The sequence below is a fragment of the Convolutriloba macropyga genome, chromosome 7 (assembly GCF_964194025.1).
Source record: "Convolutriloba macropyga chromosome 7, txConMacr16.3, whole genome shotgun sequence".
Classification (NCBI taxonomy): domain Eukaryota; kingdom Metazoa; phylum Xenacoelomorpha; order Acoela; family Convolutidae; genus Convolutriloba; species Convolutriloba macropyga.
Window position 1 is genome coordinate 52,266,485 of NC_134474.1, and position 18,883 is coordinate 52,285,367.

At 36.8% G+C, this 18,883-nt stretch overlaps 3 protein-coding genes across 3 annotated transcripts in view; 2 read left to right on the forward strand and 1 right to left on the reverse strand.

The window, feature by feature from the left end:
* Positions 1-18,883, reverse strand: part of LOC142343147 (26S proteasome non-ATPase regulatory subunit 7-like) — a 392,943-nt gene that overhangs the window by 272,939 nt on the left and 101,121 nt on the right. The window lies entirely within an intron of this gene.
* LOC142343148 (peptidyl-prolyl cis-trans isomerase-like) overlaps positions 1-18,883 on the forward strand; it is a 615,561-nt gene that overhangs the window by 152,044 nt on the left and 444,634 nt on the right. The gene's annotated exons all lie outside the window — the stretch shown is intronic.
* Positions 1-18,883, forward strand: part of LOC142343149 (EEF1A lysine methyltransferase 2-like) — an 87,121-nt gene that overhangs the window by 48,751 nt on the left and 19,487 nt on the right. The window lies entirely within an intron of this gene.

The following is an 18,883-nucleotide window of genomic DNA, read 5'->3' on the forward strand; positions in this document are numbered from 1 at the left end:
TATTGAACTACAACACAGACTGAAAAGCCGAATTAGCCACATCAGCAAATGTTGCTCTAAGATGACTTACAACGGCTAACTTTTTAGCTGTGATTCATAACGAGCTGCCATTTTTGATTTGGTTATCTTTCAACCCTTTTTCAAGGCATAGTTGTAGATAAAACACAATGAATCGCAAAAAGTGGGGTAAAGTGGGCCACCTAAAACACCCTCTCACAAACACTGTTTTTATCTTCATGTGTTGACTGTAGGTTGTCAGTCAAACTGAAAATTAGCAGTTAATGGCCTTTGAGCCTTATATTTATGAATAACTCTGACCGGAGCCACGCCCTGACGTTTTTATTTGATAAAGAGGAATCACTTCTTTCTGTTTTGACTATAGTAATTATTTTTGAGTTTCATAACCGGAAAAGCAAGGAAAAAGTTCTTCTAGCGTTTTGACTTGCTTCTCCTAAATGAATTCGCACAAATGTACAAATGAATTGAATGAAAGCTTTTTTTGGCAAATTTTTGATAGAATTTTTAAGGAGAACCTGCTAAAACATATTGAACTACAACCCAGACTGAAAAGCCAAAATAGCCACATCAGCAAATGTTGCTCTAATGAATTAAAAATTAATGTTAATTTTTTGATAAATTTTGATTAAAATTTTGCGATTTCCAAAACTACTAGAAATCAATACACATAGTTGTATTTTCTTTGAAACAATGTTCCAACAGAATAGAAAACTGATTCAAAAACCTGCAAAAACGCAATTTTGCAGTGATTTTTTCCTTCAGTAAAAGAGCAAGTTTTTGGAAATGAACCAATAGAAAAGAAGCAAAACTATTATCTAAATTCTAACGAATAACCAAAAAAGCATATTATTATTATTACAAAAACGTATTTAGAAAAAACGTAACAAGCGGGTACAGACGGGACCTTTTACGTCAAAGATCTGTCGGATGAAGTACTTCGATGTTAATTTTTTGGCAATCTCAAAAAATTTAAGACTTGTTTCATCTGATTGTGACCAGTTACAGCCAGACCTTAAGGGAGTTCATAATTGGTGCAAAGCAAATAAAATAAAGTTGGATGGATTATAGAGCTATATACTGCTCATCGAGAACTGCTTCACTGATCCGTTATTAAAATTATTAAAGCAACAATTGAGACAAGGCAAGAACAACAAGATAAGTTATTTTATTGTCGACTAAACCATATTGGAAAACAAACGTACCCCAAATGAGAGGTCGAGTTTTTGCAAACACTTATAAAGTCGACATTGGGGGTAGTTTCCCTACCTTAAATACACGGTCGACTCCCTTAGTAACTTCGACCTAAAGTCTTTTCATAAGTCGGCCATCGATTTTTTCATATCCAATATTGGTCGACTCTAGGGTCTTTTCATACCCGGATAACGGTCGACCCATACTCTGTTCATAGATGATACAGTCGACCTAAAGTCTTTTCATAAGTCGGCCAATGGCCTTTCATAACCAGTACGGTCGACCTAAATTCTACTTCATAGGTCTTTTTTACCAAATATTTTTTGGCTTGAACAAAGATTTTTTAAAAAAGAACATTTGTCCTTGGCCAAAAGTTTTTGCCAACTGAAGCAAAACCATTAACACTTTCAACTACATTATATGCAAAAACGCATCAGTTAAAACCCAAGGTCGACCAGTGCCATATCGCTCAACTTAAAGTAGTTCATGAACATATCGGTCAACCTAAAGTCGACCATGACCATATCGGTCGACCTAAAGTGGAGCATGACCATTAGGGTCTACCTAAAGCCGAGCAAGACTACTAGGGTCAACCTAAAATCATTTCATACGCAACATTGGTGTACCACGGTCTTTTTATACCCAATATTGGTCGACCACGATCTTTTCATAATTCGACATCTCAAATGGGGTAGAAAAACAGTGCAAGAAAGTCTGGAATACATTCTATCTTCTGAAAAGGTATAGCTCAATTGTAGCCGACAATGAAACGAAACTAAACTCATACGTCGGTTGTGTGACAATTATTGTCCGCTATGCGTAGCAGACATGGCTCTCAAATAAAATTGAGAAAAAAGGAGATAGAGCGAGTCCAGAGAAAAAGTATCATTTGTTTTCTAATCAATTGGGATTTTCTGCTGCAAGAGAAGGTTAAACAGAGTAAGCCCGCCTTTTTTATTAATGCATTTTGAGATCCACAATCTCCCACCACTACCATCAATAATCAGAGGCAAACCCAACATAAAATTGCCACTAAATAGGAAATCACAGAATATTCAATGATAAAAAACCGATCAGAACAAAATGAGCTACATCAGTTTCCAAAAAAAAACCCTGAAAAAGCCGATGCAATTTTTTCTATTTAGTAAGTTTACGGCCTTTACTAAATTTGACTGAAAAGCCTCCCAACTTGCGACTGAACTCTTAGACAAAAAAGTTTTCTATTTAAAGTGAAGAATCAATTTGAAAAGTGCTACTAAGACGCCAATTTTTGTTCAAGGATTTTCTTTGCAATCTCAGTCATCAAATGAGTTCTGCAAAGCCACAAGCCTGAGAATCGGAAGTGTATGCTAATGCTACTACTACTACTCCTACTACTACTGTTACTAATTCTACAACTACCACTACTACTACTACTACTACTACTACTACTACTACTACTACTACTACTACTCTTAGTACTACTGTTTCAACACTTTAATTCCAAATATGAAATAAAGGCACGGTTGGCAACAAATACAAATACAAATACAAATACAAACAAAACAAGAAGAGTTATTTGTTTGGTTATTCTGTGAAGTGCTGTACGACGAAATTGTTGAAGGCATTCTTTGACCCGGTTGCTGCTTTCTCCTGCAATCTGGTGAACGATACTTTGTTTCGTACACAGTCTCCTTCGATTTGACTCATCCACGTTTTCCGTTGCCCCCCAGGAGCGCGTCTGGCATGGGCGTATTGATCGGGCGGGTCCCAATCGAAGGCACTGCGGGCTAATCTTCCTGGTTCCATTCTCTGGATGTGACCGTACCATTTTATCCGTTTGAGCATGATCATCGTGGATAGTTGGGGCATTCGCGATCTTGACATAATTTCATCGTTCGTTGCTTTCTCCAGATATGACACACGTAGAATTCTCCGAAGAACACCACAGTGGAAACTCTCAAGTTTTCTCTCCATTAATTTCGAAAGAGTCCAAGTCTCTGAGCTGTACAGCACGGCTGATAAAACGAGTGCTTTGTACAAATTGCACTTGAGGTGCACGCTGAGCTGCTTGCTCTTCCAGAGATTTTGGAAGTTAGCAAACCGTTGTCTACCTTCTGCAAGTTTGCAATTGACTTCCTGGAGGTCTCCATGCTTGAGGCTGACATATGATCCGAGATACTTGAACGCTTCTATGTTTTCAAACTCGTTTCCGATAACATCTTGTACTTTGCAGGAAAACACGCGTGTGGCAGCTGCTTTAGGTTTGCCACAGTATCTCGATTGGTGAACTTTTCGGCCATTGACTGTTTTGAACTTCCTTTCACACTTGTCACAGGTGAGGCTCGCCTCTAGTTGCTCGAACTTTGACTTGTCGACGACATTCTTTGACAAACCGGTTTTGCAGAATCTTGTTTGGTGCACTTTGCGTCCGGTAACTGTACTGAATTGCCGCTGACAGTTCTGACATCTTAAAGACTCTTGATCAGCCACCGCTGACCCACTCTCATTTTCTAGCGACTCTAAATCCGCTACTGCAGATTGTTGTTGTGAAGCTACCAACGCTGGCTTAGCCTCCGCTAAGCTTTTCAATCTGAGCTTCCGGCCATCTTGTGTTTCGAACCAGCCCGCTTTCTTTTTCGTTCCCAGCAGCACCTCCGTGCCGATGGTTAGTCGTGATTGGCTAGATGTCTCTGCCAGGAGTCCTAGTTTGCCTTTATGTGTTCCAGTGAGTATCTCCACGTTCTGTTGGATACTAGGCACTGCAACAACATTTGGGCTGTCGCATTTTACAACATTTGGGCTGTCGCATTTTACAACATTTGGGCTGTCGCATTTTCTTAGTACTACTACTACTACTACTACTGCTGCTGCTACTACTACTACTACTACTACTACTACTACTACTACTACTACTACTACTACTACTACTACTACTACTACTACTACTACTACTACTACTACTACTACTAAAACGATATTTGATTTCCATTTTCTGCTGGTAGCTGGTACTGTTTCAGCATACCTTTAATTTAAAATTTTTCTCACTTAAAGTTATCGTCTAATCCGTAGCAATATCTGACTTCACAATTTGTAAAATTGGTTTGAATTTAATTTCGTTACTAACTGTTCCTGTTTATTGCACAATGGTTGCTTGCGGGAGTCGTTTAACATTTCGGATCCCAACTCCTCTTCCAACTTCGCTGCTTCTCTATAAAATGCTTCCCAATTATCCGACACTGTGTAGAGTTGCAGGCTGTCTTTCCGTTGGTTAAGAACGCAGTAACGATATTCTTATCTAAGTTGATGTCTTTAATTTTGTTATTTGTTCAATCAGCCATTTGAGTGTCTTCTTTCTTTCCAGATTTCACTAGATGTCAGCAACAAAACTCTCCAAATACTTGGGATTCAGGAAATGTTTCTGTTCCTTTTTATTTTTCTCGAGATCATTTTAAGTCTCAAAGAAACCTTGATATACTCTTTCTGGGGACACAGTTTTCTTCTCGGCCAAGTGACTTTTCACATCAGCTAGATGTCCGTCAAACGTTTCAAGCAATTCAGCTTGCTAATTTTCTAGCTTCTTCAGTTGGCCTGACATCTTGTAGTTCATCATTTTTCAATGTCTGTCAGGGTTCTTTCCAGCCACCGTTAAGTTTTCGTTTTGGTCCACCAAAATGAATCAAAGTTTTACTGCTGTTCGTGTTGTTGTCCGGATCGGTGGACCACATTTTGCAGCTGCTCAAGAATACCCATATACCACAGCCTGGTTCTCGAGTTCTACGCCGGCCCGATTATTCACTTGGTTCAATTGACAATCTCGTCGTAACAATTAGTCGTTCGGACGAATTAAAATACTGTTACTTTAATTTTGTTGAATGTTGTTGAAGGTTAAAAAAATCCTTAGTGATAACCTATTTGCAATCTCGTGCTGCAGTTTGTAAGGCTTATGCTTATAGCTAGTATTGTTGCTAAATTCTCATAAGAAAGCTCAACTAACTTAGAATTAGGAAGATTTTAATATCTTGCAAAACTTTTCCAAAAAGACTGAAGTTGTTAAAGAGACCTATTTTAGCCTAATCTGAGAGCCAACTGCTCTTGGTAACAGTTTCTAATGGTTCTGAATACAATTTTTTAAACTTTTCAAACAATTTGGTTAAAGTAAACAATCAAAAATTTATCATTTATAACATCATTGCTACTTGTTTCTGATTGGTTAACCAAGAAAGTGATTTAGATCATTGTTTATATAGTAAATGTCAAATTACAGCAATAACTATTTTTATTGACCTAAGCACGGATGGTTACTACGTGGCTTTAAATGCCTCGAATGTTTGGTATTTGACCTTTATTGTCACCTAAAAAATCATAAAGTTTATCAACGTTTTATGCTCTCAATAAGCTAACTGGAAACAACAAAACCAGATTACTTTTAAAATACTTTTCTAACCGTATCGCTAAAGTATTATCGATGAGTTGCTTAAACAAAGGTATACTTCGCTTGGCAACATGACTGAAAAAAACTTTTAAACACAATTTTGCATAGGGCCGCGATGGGTCCGAATTGAAGCATCACATCAGATAAGAATCATCTTAATTTGAAAAAAAAAACAACTAGTAAAAAAAACCAAACCTTGGTAAATTATTCAAGCTTAAACGCAAAGAAGCTGAATAGAGAATATCTCCTGCAAAAGGTCAAACAATTATCGACAAAATTTTTTTCGATAAATAAATTAAAATTAAATTTAATCTTTTGATAAGTTTCTATTAGAATTTTGCAATTTACAAAAGTACTCGAAACCATTATACATAGTTGTAATTCCCTTGAAATAATGTTCCAACAGAATAGAAAATTTATTTGAAATCTGCAAATATGCAATTTTGTAGTGATTTTTCCTTCAGTAAAAGAGCAAGTTTTTGAAAATGAACCAATAGAAAAGAAGCAAAACTATTATCTAAATTCCAACGAATAAACAATAAAATCATATTATTATTATTACAACAAATTAACAAAGCAATCCCAACAAAATTGGAAAAAATGATCCAAAACTTTTGAATTTGTAATCCATAAACTACTTATCTTGAAAATCCTAAAAATTGTAGTTGGTGAAAATGGCTTGAAGACCTTAATGAGCCATCTTACGATATGAAATCACTATAAAATTTTGAAAGATTGCATCGCCATTTAGAAAAAACGTAACAAGCGGGTACAAACGGGACCTTTTACGTCAAAGATCTGTCGGAAGAAGTACTTCGATGTTAATTTTTTGGCAGTCCCAATAAATTTAAAACTTGTTTCACCTGTTTGTGACCAGTTACAGCCAGACCTAAAGAGAGTTCATAATTGGTGCAAAGCAAATAAAATAAAGTTAGATGGATTAAAGAACTATCTACTGCTCATTGAAAACTGCTTCACTAATCCGTTATTTAAGCTTATTAAAGTAATAGTTGAGACAAGGCAATAAAACAAGATCTTGTTATTTTAATGTCGATTACACCATATTGAAAAACAAACGTACCCCAGTTGAGAGGCCGAATTTTTGAAAAAAAAACTTATAAGGTCGATATTTGGGGGTAGTTTCCCTACCTTAAATACACGGTCGACTCCCTTTGTAACTTCGACCTAAAGTCTTTTCATAAGTCGGCCAACGATATTTTCATACCCAATATTGGTCGACTCTAGGGTCTTTTCATACCCTGTCAACGGTCGACCCATAGTCTGTTCATAGATGATACCGTTGACCTAAAGGCTTTTCATAAGTCGACCAATGGCCTTTCATATCTAGTATGGTCGACCTAAATTCTACTTCATAGGTCGTTTTTACCAAATATTTTTTGGCTTGAACAAAGAATTTTTAAAAAAGAAATTTTGTCCTTGGCCAAAAGTTTTTGCCAGCTGAAGCAAAACCATTAACACTTGCAATTAGGTTATATGCAAAAACGCATCAGTTCAAACCCAAAGTCGACCAGTGCCATATCGGTCGACTTAAAGTAGTTCATGACCATATCGGTCGACCTAAAGTCGACCATGACCATATCGGTCGACCTAAATTGGAGCATGACCATTAGGGTCTACCTAAAGCCGACCAAGACTATTAGGGTCAACCTAAAATCATTTCATATGCAACATTGGTCGACCACGTTCCGTTTTTACCCGATATTGGTCGACCACGGTCTTTTCATAATTCGACATCTCAAATGGCGTAGAAAAACTGTGCCTGAAAGTCTGGAATATATTCTATCTTCTGAAACGCTATAGCTCAACTGTAGCCGACAATGAAATAAAACTCAATTCACACGTCGGCTATGTGACAACTATTGTCCGCTATACGTAGCAGACATGGCTAGCAAACACAATCAAGAAAAAAGAGGTGGAGCGAGTCCAGAGAAAAAGTATCATTTGGTTTCTAGGCAATTGCGATTTTTGCTACAAGAGAAGGTTGAACAGAGTAAGCCTGCTTTTTTATTAATGCATTTTGAAATCCACATTCTCCCACCACTACCATCAATTATCAGAGGCAAAACCAACATAAAATTGCCGCTAAATAGGAAATCACTGAATATTCAATGATAAACAACAAATTAGAACAAAATGAGCTACATCAGTTTCCAAAAAAGCCCTAAAAAAGCCGATGCAATTTTTTTTATTTAGTAAGTTTACGACATTTACTAAATTTGACTGAAAAGCCTCCCAATTTGCGACTGAACTCTTAGACAAAGAAGTTTTCTATTTAAAGTGAAGAATCAATTTGAAAAGTGCTACTAAGCCGCCAATTTTTGTTCAAAGATTTTCTTTGCAATTTCACTCATCAAATGAGTTCTGCAAAGCCACAAGCCTGAAAATTGGAAGTGCATGCTAATGCCACTACTGCTCCTACTACTACTACTACTACTACTACTACTACTACTACTACTACTACTACTACTACTACTACTACTACTACTACTACTACTACTACTACTACTACTACTACTACTACTACTACTACTACTACTACTACTACTAATACTACAACTACTACTACTACTACTACTACTACTACTACTACTACTACTACTACTACTACTACTACTACTACTACTACTACTACTACTACTACTACTACTACTACTGTTTCAACACTTTAATTCCAAATATGAAATAAAGGCACGGTTGGCAACAAATACAAACAAAACAAGAAGAGTTATTTGTTTGGTTATTCTGTGAAGTGCTGTACGACGAAATTGTTGAAGGCATTCTTTGACCCGGTTGCTGATTTCTCCTGCAATCTGGTGAACGATACTTTGTTTCGTACACAGTCTCCTTCGATTTGACTCATCCACGTTTTCCGTTGCCCCCCAGGAGCGCGTCTAGCATGGACGTACTGATCGGACGCACTACTACTACTACTACTACTACTAGTGTTTCAACACTTTAATTCCAAAAATGAAATAAAGGCACGGTTGGCAACAAATACAAACAAAACAAGAAAAGTCATTTGTTTGGTTATTCTATGAAGTGCTGTACGACGAAATTGTTGAAGGCATTCTTTGACCCGGTTGCTGCTTTCTCCTGCAATCTGGTGAACGGTACTTTGTTTCGTACACAGTCTCCTTCGATTTGACTCATCCACGTTTTCCGTTGCCCCCCAGGAGCGCGTCTAGCATGAACGTATTGATCGGGCGGGTCCCAATCGAAAGCACTGCGGGCTAATCTTCCTGGTTCCATTTTCTGGATGTGTCCGTACCATTTTATCCGTTTGAGCATGATCATCGTGGATAGTTGGGGCATTCGTGATCTTGACATAATTTCTTTGTTCGTTGCTTTCTCCAGATATGACACACGTAGAATTCTCCGAAGACAACCACAGTGGAAACTCTCAAGTTTTCTCTCCATTAATTTCGAAAGAGTCCAAGTCTCTGAGCTGTACAGCACGGCTGATAAAACGAGTGCTTTGTACAAATTGCACTTGAGGTGCACGCTGAGCTGCTTGCTCTTCCAGAGATTTTGGAAGTTAGCAAACCGTTGTCTACCTTCTGCAAGTTTGCAATTGACTTCCTGCAGGTCTCCATGCTTGAGGCTGACATATGATCCGAGATACTTGAACGCTTCTATGTTTTCAAACTCGTTTCCGAGAACATCTTGTACTTTGCAGGAAAACACGCGTGTGGCAACTGCTTTAGGTTTGCCACAGTATCTCGATTGGTGAACTTTTCGGCCATTGACTGTTTTGAACTTTCTTTCACACTTGTCACAGGTAAGGCTCGCCTCTAGTTGCTCGAACTTTGACTACTACTACTACTACTACTACTACTACTACTACTACTACTACTACTACTACTACTACTACTACTACTACTACTACTACTACTACTACTACTACTACTACTACTACTACTACTACTACTACTAATACTACTACTACTACTAGTACGACTACTACTACTACTACTACTACTACTACTACTACTACTACTACTACTACTACTACTACTACTAAAACGATGTTTGATTTCCATTTTCTGCTGGTGGCTGGTATTGCTTCAGCATAACTTGAAGTTAAACTTTTCTCGCTTAAAGTTGTCGTCACAATCCGTTTGTTATTTGTTCAACCAGCCATTTGAGTGTCTTCTTTTTTTCGCCCACAGTTCACTCGATGTCGGCAACAAAATTCTCCAAATACTTGGCATTCAGGAGTTGTTTCTGTTCCTGTTTGTTTTTCTCAAGATCATTGCAAGTCTCAAAGAACCATTGATATACTCTTTCTGGGGACGCAGTTTTCTTCTCGGCCAAGTGACTTTTCACATCAGCTAGATGTCCGTCAAACGTTTCAAGCAATTCAGCTTGCTAACTTTCTAGCTTGTTCAGGTGGCCTGACATCTTGCAGTTCATCATTTTTCAATGTCTATCAGGGTTTTTTCCAGTGACCGTAAAGTTTTCGTTTCGGTCCACCAAAATGAATCAAAGTTTCCTTGCTGTTCGTGTTGTTGTCCGGGTCGGCGGACCACATTTTCTCAAGAAATTCAGCGGAACCGATTTAACAAGGCCTGGTTCTCGAATTTTACGCCAGCCTGTTTTTTTTCACAGGGTTCAATTGACAATCTCGTCCTAAATATTAGTCGCTCGGACGAATTAAGTTACAGTTACTTTAATTTTGTTGAAATTTGTTGAAAGTTAAAAAAATCCTTAGTGATAATCTATTTGCATTCTCGTGCTGCAGTTTGTAAGCTTTTTGCCTATAGCTAGTATTTTTGCTAAATTCTTATAACAAAGCTCAATTTACTTAGAATTAGCAAAGTTTTAATATCTAGCAAAACTTTTCCGAAAAGACTAAAGTTGTTAAAGAGACAAATTTTAGCCTAATCTGAGAGCCAACTGCTCTTGGTAACAGTTTTTAATAGTTCTGAATACATTTTTTTCACTATTCAAACTATTTGGTTAAAGTAAACAATCAAATATTTATCATTTATAACATCATTGCTACTTGTTTCTGATTGGTTAGCCAAGAAAGTGATTTAGATCATTGTTTATATAGTAGATGTCAAATTACAGCAATAACTTTTTTATTGACCTAAGCACGGATGTTTACTACGTGGCTTTAAATGCGTTGAATTTATGGTATTTGACCCTTAATGTCACCTAAAATATCATAAAGTAAACAGTTTAAGAAATTAAACAATAAATGACAAAATATCAGAAAATGCCAATACTGCACCATATAAGTGCTATTAGCCACACCTGTGGGTGTGATGCAATAACATTAGATAGATCCATGAGTAGCTTACAGGTAACCCTAACCGTGTTTCATAACCTCGGGTTCCTCTATTTTTCTTCTAAAAATTGGGGAGGGGTTGCACAAAATTTCAGTCCCATTTTGTAAAAATTTTCAGTTTTGACCATTTGACAAATTCTAAGTTCTTTCAGTTTTGCAAGTTGTTTCTTGCTATATGATAAGTGTTGTTCCTGAATTGAATTGGCGCCATTTTCGATATTAGCCTAAAAGACCTAGAAAGGCCCTGACGTCTTTCATTGAGGATGGTTCTATAATTCTTTCTACCGCTCTTACGTTCTCTGGGTCGACCTCGAACCCACTCTCGGATATAATGGGCCCCAAGAAGCTGACACGTTTTTAAAAAAGAATGCATTTTGATCCCTTAATCATTATTTCATTCTCCGCTAAACGTTGGAAAATCAGGTTTTAATCGTTTCAGATGTTCGGTAAAAATTCTTCTGAAAACGATAAAATCATATAGATACATTAGAGCCTTTTCGTAAGAAAGGCCAGCCAGCAAAAAATAAATCCATTAGGTTTTGAAAAACTCCCGATGCAGACGCTGGTCTCATAGGAAAACTTTTCCATTTATAGAGGCCCAGATGCGTTATAAAAACTGTTAAATTCCGACTCTCCTCCTCGAGCGCCATATGAAAAAATCCCGACATGAGATCTATTATTCGAGAAGTACATTTTGCCCTCCATTGAATCATAAACCACATTAATTCGTGGTAAAAGCCAGCATGTTTTCTCTATATGTTTTTTCATACCACAATATTCTACAACCAAGTGATAGGCTCTATCCTTTTTTGGTACAAATAATGATGGTGCTGCGGAATGTGTTGGTTCGGCTAAGTCATCTCGTTCAAAATCTTCAACAATGTTTTTCATGGCTTTTCTTTTCTCAAAGCTCATGCTGTGGTATGTGTCTGAATGGCACAGCATTCTTTTTTATTTTACTTTTTGATAAATTTGGTCTCAAAGTCCAAACCATTTGAATTTCCGGAAGATACAAAATTTTTTGCAAAGTGACCTCATTTTTTTCATTTCCTCACAAGACACACTCATTCAACTTGCGTTCACATGCTTTTAAGAATCATATTCATCTCTTTATTTCGTATTTTTTTCAGAGTTATTTTGCTGTATTCTTGAAATTTTTTTCAATGTTTTCCGCGCAAAAGATTCTCGCATTTTTAAAAAAAAATTTTTTGTTCTAATTTAGGTTTCAGAAAAAAAACCCATACGACATCATCAAACATGCCACTTAGCGGTCTTGCCATTAACAAATGTAATTTCTCTTCAAAGTCTGTCATGGTCTCGACTACAACTTCTGTTTGTTGTGTTTTGTTACTTTCTTCATCAACAATTTTGCATTTAATAAAACCTTGGCAGCAACGAGGTAAATTGTGATCCTCTGCAGCAATTAAAAAATAATTTTTTTTACTTCGATGTGATAGGGATACTTGTAATAATTTTCCAATTTTCCCGCACTAGACTTCTTTTTTTCTGGGTTTAAAATACAGTCGAAATTATATAAGAATTTCATGCCAAATAAACAAGGCGTTATCTCAATTTTGGACACCAGAAACCCATCTGTTATCTCAAGTATAATTTTTTGAAGCTGAACTTGAATAGCTGTCGACACCCTTTACAGGCATTTTTCCATTTTTTATTTTTTTATTGCACATTGTGATCTGGCTCGGTTCTCCCAGTTGCTGGTAGAGTGTGTCGCTTATAAGATTGAAAACACTTCCACTATCATTAAATGCCATTATCAAGTTGTCTTGTACCATTATTTTGGCAAACAAGGCTTCCTCTGGGCTGGTTCCGGCACGCAAAATTTTCACGTATCTAGCCCAAAATTAAGCCCTGCCATCTTCAGTTAGTTGTGGTTTAAATACGGGCAATTTCTCTGAAATGATTTGGATCCCCACGTTGAAAACATTCTTGCATTCCTTGGATGCCCTGATTTCATTGACAGGAACGGCAACATTTTTCTCGCTCAAAACTCACGACTCAAGGCTCGGCACGACTATCGTGCGACCAATGTCGGCTTCTGTTCTCGCTTCTTGGAGTTGGCGATTGCGTTCTAGTGTCGTAAATGGTTCATCTATTATCAGCGCTGCTTCTGTTATAGCTATTAAAGTTTCGATTTTTGTCTGCAGTTTCTCTTGAACTTTGCTCACTTCCCTGCAGATGAAGACCTAATATTATCTTGCCTGTTTGATTGGTTAGTTTAAAATGTTCGCACTATATAATCAATCGAATTCAATAATTGAGTGTTTTCATTCCACTAGATTGCAGACAACGGCGACTCATTATCTTCCTCCTCAGTTCTCATTTCTGCTTCAATATGTAGTGTTCTTTCTAAAACTTTGTCTAAAGTCATATACGCGTCACCCGATTTGTTTCTCAGATCGAGTTGCAACTGACTATTTTCTATGCCTTGGAGGAACCCTCTTCTGAATTTGGGAGGCGGAAGTTTTTCCTAAAATGGTCTTCTTAATTTGGGAGGCGGTTTTTCAGGGCCGTTCTGAAAATGGGCGAAGAAATTGCCCAAATTCAGAAATGGCTACTACTACTACTACTACTACTACTACTACTACTACTACTACTACTACTACTACTACTACTACTACTACTACTACTACTACTACTACTACTACTACTACTACTACTACTACTACTACTACTACTACTACTACTACTACTACTACTACTACTACTACTACTACTACTACTACTACTACTACTAAAACGATGTTTGATTTCCATTTTCTGCTGGTGGCTGGTATTGCTTCAGCATAACTTGAAGTTAAACTTTTCTCGCTTAAAGTTGTCGTCACAATGCGTTTGTTATTTGTTCAACCAGCCATTTGAGTGTCTTCTTTTTTTCGCCCACAGTTCACTCGATGTCGGCAACAAAATTCTCCAAATACTTGGCATTCAGGAGTTGTTTCTGTTCCTGTTTGTTTTTCTCGAGATCATTGCAAGTCTCAAAGAACCATTGATATACTCTTTCTGGGGACGCAGTTTTCTTCTCGGCCAAGTGACTTTTCACATCAGCTAGATGTCCGTCAAACGTTTCAAGCAATTCAGCTTGCTAACTTTCTAGCTTGTTCAGGTGGCCTGACATCTTGCAGTTCATCATTTTTCAATGTCTATCAGGGTTTTTTCCAGTGACCGTAAAGTTTTCGTTTCGGTCCACCAAAATGAATCAAAGTTTCCTTGCTGTTCGTGTTGTTGTCCGGGTCGGCTGACCACATTTTGCGGCTTCTCAAGAAATTCAGCGGAACCGATTTAACAAGGCCTGGTTCTCGAATTTTACGCCAGCCTGTTTTTTTTCACAGGGTTCAATTGACAATCTCGTCCTAAATATTAGTCGCTCGGACGAATTAAGTTACAGTTACTTTAATTTTGTTGAAATTTGTTGAAAGTTAAAAAAATCCTTAGTGATAATCTATTTGCATTCTCGTGCTGCAGTTTGTAAGGTTTTTGCCTATAGCTAGTATTTTTGCTAAATTCTTATAACAAAGCTCAATTTACTTAGAATTAGCAAAGTTTTAATATCTAGCAAAACTTTTCCGAAAAGACTAAAGTTGTTAAAGAGACAAATTTTAGCCTAATCTGAGAGCCAACTGCTCTTGGTAACAGTTTTTAATAGTTCTGAATACATTTCTTTTCACTATTCAAACTATTTGGTTAAAGTAAACAATCAAATATTTATCATTTATAACATCATTGCTACTTGTTTCTGATTGGTTAGCCAAGAAAGTGATTTAGATCATTGTTTATATAGTAGATGTCAAATTACAGCAATAACTTTTTTATTGACCTAAGCACGGATGTTTACTACGTGGCTTTAAATGCGTTGAATTTATGGTATTTGACCTTTAATGTCACCTAAAATATCATAAAGTAAACAGTTTAAGAAATTAAACAATAAATGACAAAATATCAGAAAATGCCAATACTGCACCATATAAGTGCTATTAGCCACACCTGTGGGTGTGATGCAATAACATTAGATAGATCCATGAGTAGCTTACAGGTAACCCTAACCGTGTTTCATAACCTCGGGTTCCTCTATTTTTCTTCTAAAAATTGGGGAGGGGTTGCACAAAATTTCAGTCCCATTTTGTAAAAATTTTCAGTTTTGACCATTTGACAAATTCTAAGTTCTTTCAGTTTTGCAAGTTGTTTCTTGCTATATGATAAGTGTTGTTGACACGTTTTTAAAAAAGAATGCGTTTTGATCCCTTAATCATTATTTCATTCTCCGCTAAACGTTGGAAAATCAGGTTTTAATCGTTTCAGATGTTTGGTAAAAAATTCTTCTGAAAACGATAAAATCATATAGATACATTAAAGCCATTTCGTAAGAAAGGCCAGCCAGCAAAAAATAAATCCATTAGGTTTTGAAAAACTCCCGATGCAGACGCTGGTCTCATAGGAAAACTTTTCCATTTATAGAGGCCCAGATGCGTTATAAAAACTGTTAAATTCCGACTCTCCTCCTCGAGCGCCATATGAAAAAATCCCGACATGAGATCTATTATTCGAGAAGTACATTTTGCCCTCCATTGAATCATAAACCTCATTAATTCGTGGTAAAGGCCAGCTTGTTTTCTCTATATGTTTGTTCATACCACAATATTCTACAACCAAGTGATAGGCTCCATCCTTTTTTGGTACAAATAATGATGGTTCTGCGGAATGTGTTGGTTCGGCTAAGTCATCTCGTTCAAAATCTTCAACAATGTTTTTCATGGCTTTTCTTTTCTCAAAGCTCATGCTGTGGTATGTGTCTGAATGGCACAGCATTCTTTTTTAGTTTACTTTTTGATAAATTTGGTCTCAAAGTCCAAACCATTTGAATTTCCGGAAGATACAGTTTCAAATTTTTTGCAAAGTGACCTCATTTTTTTCATTTCCTCACAAGACAAACTCATTCAACTTGCGTTCACATGCTTCTAAGAATCATATTCATCTCTTTATTTCGTATTTTTTTCAGAGTTATTTTGCTGTATTCTTGAAGTTTTTTTCAATGTTTTTAGCGCAAAAGATTCTCGCATTTTTTAAAAAAATTTTTTTTGTTCTAATTTAGGTTTCAGAAAAAAAACCCATGCGACATCATCAAACATGCCACTTAGCGGTCTTGTCATTAACAAATGTAATTTCTCTTCAAAGTCTGTCATGGTCTCGACTACAACTTCTGTTTGTTGTGTTTTGTTACTTTCTTCATCAACAATTTTACATTTAATAAAACCTTGGCAGCAACGAGGTAAATTGTGATCCTCTGCAGCAATTAAAAAATAATTTTTTTTACTTCGATGTGATAGGGATATTTGTAATAATTTTCCAATTTTCCCGCACTAGACTTCTTTTTTTCTGGGTTTAAAATACAGTCGAAATTATATAAGAATTTCATGCCAAATAAACAAGGCGTTATCTCAATTTTGGACACCAGAAACCCATCTGTTATCTCAAGTATAATTTTTTGAAGCTGAACTTGAATAGCTGTCGACCCCCTTTACAGGCATTTTTCCATTTTTTATTTTTTTATTGCACATTGTGATCTGGCTCGGTTCTCCCAGTTGCTGGTAGAGTGTGTCGCTTATAAGATTGAAAACACTTCCACTATCATTAAATGCCATTATCAAGTTGTCTTGTACCATTATTTTGGCAAACAAGGCTTCCTCTGGGCTGGTTCCGGCACGCAAAATTTTCACGTATCTAGCCCAAAATGAAGCCCTGCCATCTTCAGTTAGTTGTGGTTTAAATACGGGCAATTTCTCTGAAATGATTTGGTCCCCACGTTGAAAACATTCTTGCATTCCTTGGATGCCCTGATTTCATTGACAGGAACGGCAACATTTTTCTCGCTCAAAACTCACGACTCAAGGCTCGGCACGACTATCGTGCGACCAATGTCGGCTTCTGTTCTCGCTTCTTGGAGTTGGCGATTGCGTTCTATTGTCGTAAATGGTTCATCTATTATCAGCGCTGCTTCTGTTATAGCTATTAAAGTTCCGATTTTTGTCTGCAGTTTCTCTTGAACTTCGCTCACTTCCCCGCAGATGAAGACCTAATATTATCTTGCCTGTTTGATTGGTTAGTTTAAAATGTTCGCACTATATAATCAATCGAATTCAATAATTGAGTGTTTTCATTCCACTAGATTGCAGACAACGGCGACTCATTATCTTCCTCCTCAGTTCTCATTTCTGCTTCAATATGTAGTGTTCTTTCTAAAACTTTGTCTAAAGTCATATACGAGTCACCCGATTTGTTTCTCAGATCGAGTTGCAACTGACTATTTTCTATGCCTTGGAGGAACCACCTCAAAATGAGATGTTTTCTTATCTCCGTAGGCTGTTAAGGTTACGTTTTCAAGGCTAATTTTGAAAATCATTGAAAATTTCTGTTATTTTTTTCACCCTGCTGCTGGACTCTTGTAGCTACCCTCCTCCAAAAAACTACGGGTTTCTCATATTAATATTGTCTTACAGCTTTTACGGTCTCCTCATAGCTCTTCCCAGTGTCGTTCTGAAAGTGTACGATAGAAATCAGTAGCCGATTTTTGTATCTTTAACGCAAAATATGGCGGCAGTTAGTCGATATCGGTTTCGCCGCCGTTTACTGTTTTTTTTCTTTGCCACTTCAAGTTGTGACAAGAACTCAAAGTGTAAAACGTAACTTTCAAAGTCACTTGAACCCGTAAAAGGGTCCGGTAACAGCGTTTTTGAGGAGTGCCGCGGCATCTGTGTTTTATTTAAGAGCTGATGTTATTCAAATTATTTCAATAATTATTTTCGAAACCCGAAACACTTTTTGACACTTATCTCAGCAGACCTGAAGTCTTATTGACTCTATTTTTTTTTGAAAAAAATTCAAAAAAACTCGGATGTTCAATGTTATATTTTAAGTCAAATTATGTGGAATTTAAACACGCGTGGTTTTGAACGCTATTTTATTATCGAAAAAACATGTACGACCCGATTTACACTATTCGCTTTTAGAAATCAGTACATTGCTCAATATTATTGCGTGGTGTTTTTCTATTTACTTTTAATCTATTAGCCACGATATTAGCTGCCCATGCGCATTTGGTGTTCAATGAATGAATTTAATCCTCGCTTTGGCCGGTACCCAATATCATTCCTATCATCGTGGTAAATTAACAAAGTCAACAAAGATATGTCAGTTTCGTTAATTTGGCTCGAAGCCCGAGCTTTGTCTAATCAAAGGTCTATTTTCTTTTCTGACACCTATCAATCTTGTGTCAGCCATAAATCGGGTATTAAATCAATTTTTAAACTAAATCTTTTGCCTTGAAAACCAAGGTTTTTAGAACATTTTTATATACGTTTGACACTCACAGAACTTAAGTTTGTTTTGGTGACGTAGCACTGTCTCCAAGGTCTTGACCTCCAACCCAGCTTCCTGGTGCAGCTGACAATTATTCGGGGTGCTATGTGGAAAAAAGGAGCATAATACTTCACAACCACTTGACATCTGCTTTTTTAATTGTTCATGCAATTTCAACTTAATCGCTCATATGACGTCATTTTTCACGTGACGTTTTTTTGTTGTTCATTCATGTTCTTGTCACTTGACTTACCTCAATCTCAAAAAGGAGTTACTTCCTCCCTCTGAAAATGACTTGCTTAAATTTAATTCAAAGAGAATGTGTCAAGTGAATGTGTCATTCTAATTGAAGTTTATTTGAGAGCACCTTATAGGAGCGGCTTTAAGTCATACATATTCGTAATAAATTATAACATCTTTTTAAAAAAATTTTAAAACTTAAAAGTTTTCGTCTGTTTCTTTACTATATTTTTGAGACTTCAGATCTACGAAGCTATTGCGGCTATTTTCTGGCAATCTCACCTATGTTTGGTTTTTCCTTATTCATTTTAGTTGCACATACTGATCTGTTTTTC